This window comes from Eriocheir sinensis, chromosome 55 (assembly GCF_024679095.1).
Source record: "Eriocheir sinensis breed Jianghai 21 chromosome 55, ASM2467909v1, whole genome shotgun sequence".
NCBI lineage: Eukaryota > Metazoa > Arthropoda > Malacostraca > Decapoda > Varunidae > Eriocheir > Eriocheir sinensis.
In genome coordinates, this window is record NC_066563.1 from 4,317,417 (window position 1) to 4,324,742 (window position 7,326).

Here is a 7,326-nt window from a genome sequence, read left to right on the forward strand (position 1 = left end):
GGTGTGTCCTTGGCTGCCCTAAGGCGAGAGGGAGAGTTGCCGACGCTGCTGAGCTAAAACTGGCACGAGATGAAGGCCGGGCTGCTGAGGGAGGGTGGGGTATGGGGGCGTTTTGGGGGACTGTGGGAGGTGGTGGTGAGCGTTCTGTGGGCACGCCGGCCAGACTATGGGAGTGTGTTGTGTGAGAGCTTGAGAGAGAGTGAAAGTGTTACTGCTAACCTATTCTGTATTGTCTGTCCTTCTACTACTACTACTACTACTACTACTACTACTACTACTACTTCTACTACTACTACTATCACTACCTGTCTGCCCTTTTCCTCACCCCACTAACATTATAGGTCCCAAACTGATCACTACCTCGACTTTCACCTTCATTGTGTCTCAGAGGCCAGCTCCCAACATGTTTCCTTATTGTCATTCCCTCCACGTACAGTGATACATACGACCAGACTGTATATCATAACCAACTAAAGCATCTCCGTCTTACATAACCATATTTCCTTCTTTTCATTCCCTTAAAAACGAGTAATATACATTCAGACTGTACAATTTAACCTACTAACGAACCACCATCTTACGTAACTGTATTTCCTTCTTTTCAATCCCTCCAAAGATAGAGTATTATAGGTCTAGACTACAATATCCTAACTTACTAAAGCACTGCCATATTCCATAACCACGATTCCTTCTTTTCAATCCCTCCTTTTTCAATCTCTCCAAACAGAATACCTAATAGACGTTCAGACTGTGTAATCCTGGGGGCCATAATCTCATAACCACGATTCCTTCTTCTCAATCCCTCCTTTTTCAATCTCTCGAAACAGAATACCTAACAGACGTTCAGACTGTGTAATCCCGGGGGTCATATTCCTAAACATATTTCAACGGCGAAGTGCACATATTCAACACGGTTTTCGTAGGAGTTTTGAGCATTTCCCGGGGTAGTTCAATGACCCTAGTGGTAGTTTAACCCTTCTTCTGTACCTGTAAACCTAAAAGAACACTCATGAGACCCCGATTCATCTTCTTTTTGGCCTTTGAAAATAATTGATGTGCCAGGTGGGAGCGTCTAAGATTGCCAACCCATAACCTACTACCGCACGACGATCTTACGTAACAACAAGTGCAGTGTCAGCGCGTATTTAGAACACGGATAAGGAGATAACGATAAGGGACTGTGACAAGATTCCTCAGACGACCAGAGCTACGTATTTTATCAGGTTATCAGAAGGTGCAGGTTTTTATAAGAGGGAAATTCTATAACTGTGACAAGACTAAATTAAGACAAGATTCAGCTTTTTATAAGAGGGAAAAGCCTAAAATTGGGACTAGATTCAGCTTTTTATAAGGGGGGAAAGCCTAAAATTGGGACTAGATTCAGCTTTTTATAAGGGGGGAAAGCCTATAATTGGGACTAGATTCAGCTTTTTATAAGGGGGGAAAGCCTAAAATTGGGACTAGATTCAGCTTTTTATAAGGGGGAAAGCCTAAAATTGGAACTAGATTCAGGTTTTTATAAGGGGGGAAAGCCTAAAATTGGGACTAGATTCAGCTTTTTATAAGGGGCAAAGCCTATAATTGGGACTAGATTCAGCTTCTTATAAGAGGGGAAAGCCTAAAATTGGGACTAGATTCAGTTTTTTATAAGAGGGAAAAGCCTAAAATTGGGACTAGATTCAGCTTTTTATAAGGGGGGAAAGCCTAAAATTGGGACTAGATTCAGCTTCTTATAAGAGGGGAAAGCCTAAAATTGGGACTAGATTCAGCTTCTTATAAGGGGGGAAAGCCTAAAATTGGAACTAGATTCAGCTTTTATAAGGGGGGAAAGCCTATAATTGGGACTTGATTCATCTTTTTATAAGGGGAAAGCCTAAAATTGGAACTAGATTCAGCTTTTTATAAGGGGGGAAAGCCTATAATTGGGACTTGATTCAGCTTTTTATAAGGGGGGAAAGCCTATAATTGGAACTAGATTCAGCTTTTTATAAGGGGGGAAAGCCTAAAATTGGGACTAGATTCAGCTTTTTATAAGGGGGGAAAGCCTAAAATTGGGGCTAGATTCATCTTTTTATAAGGGGGCAAAGCCTAAAATTGGGACTAGATTCAGCTTCTTATAAGGGAGGAAAGCCTAAAATTGGGACTAGATTCAGCTTCTTATAAGGGAGGAAAGCCTAAAATTGGGACTAGATTCAGTTTTTTATAAGGGGGGAAAGCCTAAAATTGGGACTAGATTCAGCTTCTTATAAGGGGGGAAAGCCTATAATTGGGACTAGATTCAGTTTTTTATAAGGGGGGAAAGCCTAAAGTTGGGACTAGATTCAGCTTTTTATAAGGGGGGAAAGCCTAAAATTGGGACTAGATTCAGCTTTTTATAAGGGGGGAAAGCCTAAAACTGGGACTAGATTCAGCTTTTTCTAATAAGGTAGACAAAATTCAGCTTTTTACAAGAGAGAAAACCCTATAATTGAGACTAGATTCTTCAGACTACCAGAGCTACGTATGTTAGTGTCAGGAGGAATAGGTTTTTCTAATGGGGTGAAGTCTATAATTCCATCCAGGCATCATTACGTATTTCAAAAGGAGTAAGAGACAGGCAAAAGGAAACTTAGCCGGGCGCGCCACAATGAAGAAATGAGATAGAGACAGCTGGATATGGAATTCGGTACACAGAGATGGGCTTGGGAAATTCAAAATGGGATTAGACATGAGCTTAAGGAGATCGAAATTTTTTGTTGTGGCAAAATAGATTACTGAAGCGAGAATGGAGCAAATAAAGATGTTAGGTAATTAATGAAGGTTCTTTCTCTTCCATTTCATCAACTTTCCATTTCCTCATTTTTTTCTCCATTCTCTTAACTTTACTTTTCCTTTCTCTCATTTTCTTTCTACCCAGGACAGAAAAATGGAAGGAGGAAAAGAGGAAAAAGGAGAAGAAAGCAGTTTCCTCCAGTATGTACTTGACTGAAGGAGTGAGGGTGATTGCTAACTCCTGCATTACAAAGCTGGACACGGAATATGGTAGTAACAATGGTGAAATTCCCTAGGAGAGTTAATAATTCCCATCACGTATCTGTCTAGTCGGTGACGTGGAGTAGAGAGGACCAGAGACCAGCAGACGTGTAAACTGTACAAAAAAAGGATAATGAACAGTAATAAAAGTACGTTAAACATCTGGATAAATAATATGATATGAGATTCAGAAAGGTGAGGTGTTGAGGTTGTTTGTGTTTTGTGATTGGGGAAGGAAAGTTAAAGTAAGGTAAGGTAAGGAAAGGCAAGGAAAGGTAGGGTAAGGTAAGGCAAGGAAAGGTAAAGTAAGGCAAGGTAAGGTAAGGAACGGTAAGGTAAGGAAAGGTAAGGTAAGGAAAGGTAAGGAAAGATAAGGTAAAGTAAGGCAAGGTTAGGTAAGAGAAAGTAAGGTAAGGTAAGACAGGTAAGGTAAGGAAAGGTAAGATAAGGAAAGGTAAGGTAAGGTGAGATAAGGTAAGGTAGACAGGTAAGCATACATATTAATTGACACCGAATCCAGGAAGGTGAGGTGTTAAGGTTAAGTGTTAAGATAAATATGATAACAGGAAGACAGGTATTTTCAAACAGGTAAAAGATGAGCTGTTGGTAATACTGCTTGCGTTCTGTGCGTTAAAAGGTGGGTGGATTCCTTCCCCTCCTCCTCCTCCTCTCATATCCCCGACACATCACACGGGCAGAGAGAGCCGGCTTTGTCGTGCCCAAGTAGTATTATAACAACCCTCGAACCACCCCCACAATGACCACCCTTCCCTCTCTATCTCATCCATACCTCATCCACACCCAGCACTTTAAGCCTCGTCCCCGGTAGCCAGCCCAATGTAGGCGTTATTCCCAGCCACACTGCCGGTTGGGGCGCTCGGGAAAACTAGGTCGGGGGAGTCATCGCGCCTCAGCCACCCGCCCCAGCTGATCAGGTAATGACGCAACCCAAGACCTGACCGGCGGCCCCACGGAGACGCCTGTCACCTGTCCGCCGGTCCCGTCCCTCGACCACACGGCTTTGGAGCGTCACCTTAGCCAAGTACCGGGGCTTTAAATCTATTTCCTATCGAGGGTCTTCATTCGTACTGGTCCTGTATGGTATAGGTTTCCCAGGGCCATATTCGCTAACATTTCGGGGTCGACACACACAGCTTCGATAAGGCTTTCGTAGTGTTGTGTTAGTATTCCTATGGGTAGCTCTGTACTGCTCCTGTATTGTCTAGATTTCCCAGGTCCATATTCGCTAACATTTCGAGGCTTACACACCTAAATTTGATAAGGCTTTCGTAAGGTTGCTGTATCAAGTGTTTCCATGGGTATTTTTGTACCGTTCCTGTCTGGTAGAGGTATAATAAAGGTATAATGTAGGTATAGGTTTCTCAGGCCCACATTCCCTAACATTTCCAGGCCTACACACCTAAATTTGATAAGGCTTTCGTAAGGTTGCTGTATCAAGTGTTTCCATGGGTAGTTTTGTAATGTTCCTGTATGGTAGAGGTATAATAAAGGTATGATGTAGGTATAGGTTTTTCAGGCCCATATTCCCTAACATTTCCAGGCCTACACACCTAAATATGATAAGGCTTTCGTAAGGTTGCTGTATTAAGTGTTTCCATGGGTAGTTTTGTACCGTTCCTGTATGGTAGAGGTATAATAAAGGTATGATGTAGGTATAGGTTTTTCAGGCCCATATTCCCTAACATTTCCAGGCCTACACACCAATATTTAATAAGGCTTTCGTAGAGGTTATTGTGTTAGTATTTCCATGGGTCGTTTTATGAGCCTAGTGATAGTTTGACAAGGCTTCTGCACCATGAACGTGAAGAACACTCATGAGAACTCGATTAATCTCCTTTGTGGACTTTTGATATACTTGTTGTGAAAGCCGGAAGAGTCTGAAGATATGGACCTCAGTCACACGCGTATTGTCTAAAACCGGATTGGTCTGATAACTAAATACTCTTCCTTGTAACTGAGGGTATTGAGCATGCTTCAAAATACTGCACTGATTGACTTCTCTTTCGGCCACCTCTTTTTATTATTAATAATTTTTTTTAGGAGCAGCGAGTAGCGGGCTTTTTTTTTTATTATTGTTTCCTTTTTTTGTCCCCTTGAGCTGTCTCCTTTGTTGTAAGAAAAAAAAGTAGGCTATAAGGCTCGGGAACTTCTGCTTGCTGCTTTTCAGGGTGGTAATTTGTTCTACAGTAATATATTAACAGTTTTCCACTTACGAATTTTTAAGTACCTACAAACAGTATTGGATTCCCACTTACGAAATCACAAGTAGTATCGGATTCTCACTTACGAAATCACAAGTAGTATCGGATTCCCACTTACGAAATCACAAGTAGTATCCGATTCCCACTTACGAAATCACAAGTAGTATCCGATTCCCACTTACGAAATCACAAGTAGTATCCGATTCCCACTTACGAAATCACAAGTAGTATCCGATTCCCACTTACGAAATCTCAAGTAGTATTGGATTCCCACTTACGAAATCTCAAGTAGTATTGGATTCCCACTTACGAAATCTCAAATAGTATCGGATTCCCACTTACGAAATCTCAAATAGTATCGGATTCCCACTTACGAAATCTCAAATAGTAACGGATTCCCACTTATGAAATCTCAAATAGTAACTGATTCCCACTTACGAAATCTCAAAATAGTATCGGATTCCCACTTACGAAATCTCAAATAGTATCGGATTCCCACTTACGAAATCTCAAATAGTATCCGATTCCCACTTACGAAATCTCAAATAGTATCGGATTCCCACTTACGAAATCTCAAATAGTATCGGATTCCCACTTACGAAATCTCAAGTAGTATCCGATTCCCACTTACGAAATCTCAAAATAGTATCGGATTCCCACTTACGAAATCTCAAGTAGTAACGGATTCCCACTTACGAAATCTCAAATAGTATCGGATTCCCACTTACGAAATCTCAAATAGTATCGGATTCCCACTTACGAAATCTCAAGTAGTATCCGATTCCCACTTACGAAATCTCAAGTAGTATTGGATTCCCACACGATATCTCAAGTAGTAACGAATTCCCACTCACGATATCTCAAGTACCTACATGCAATGGTATTTCGGATGCCAAGATTCAGCCATTTATCTATCAGTTCATGAGGTTATTGATCCTCGTCCGTTTATAGAGCGATTCCTTCTTATACGACATCTCAAGTGTATCTGCATGACGCAACTGCTTTGGGGCATCGCCGAGCCAAGAGTGAGAACATAAGAACGTAAGGAGTCTGCAAGAGGGTGAAGTCTGTGATTCCTCCTCCTCCTTTTCTTATTCCTCCTCCTCCTCCTCTACCTCGTCCTCCTCATCCTCTCCCTCATTCACCCCATCCAGAGCACCTTCCCCGACCCGTGGATTCTCAGTCATCAGACTCTTATCGGAATATCAGTGAGACGAATATCTTGTGACTGCAAAGTGTATGTCTCAGCAACCCAGATTCTCCGGCGTTTCGGGGCTTACACACCCACGTTTGATAAGGCTTTCGAGGAGGTTATGGGTAGTACTTCCACGGGTAGTTTGACTTTTTTTTTTTTTTACATCAAAGGACACGGCTCAAGGGCAACAAAAAGAGTACACACACACACACAAAAAAAAAGCCCGCTACTCACCGCTCCCATAAAAGATAAAAGAGAAAAGTTGCCAAAAGATGAGCCTAGTGGTAGTTTAACCTGGTAGCTGCGGGGGTCATGTTTCTTAGGTTAGGTTAGGTTAGGTTAGGTTAGGTAAGCAAAATAATGAGAATCATCACTCACGCAAACCATTTCATAATATATATCAACGCATGTGTGATCAGTTTATGCATCATCTATTTTGGGAGGCTTATATCATGGCAGAAATTTGGCCCGTCGCTGGTACACGGTAAAGCCACAAATTTGGCCCGTCGCTGGTACACGGTAAAGCCACAAATTTGGCCCGTCGCTGGTACACGGTAAAGCCACAAATTTGGCCCGTCGCTGGTACACGGTAAAGCCACAAATTTGGCCCGTCGCTGCTACCGGGTTAACAAGGATTCTGCACCATGAATATAATAAAAAAACACTCATAAGAACCCGACTACTCTCCTTTGTGGCCTTTGGAAATAGAAGTTATAAGAGCCGAAAGCATTTACGAATACGGACCCAGATTCTCAAGTCTTTAGATAACACGAGACTTACTTATCCAGTCCAATAATGAGGGTTAATATTGCGTAGCTTTCCCCGATATAAAAATCCACCAGGAAATTATATAGCACACGGCTCCTATCTACTGTACGCATCTACCTATCTACGGAA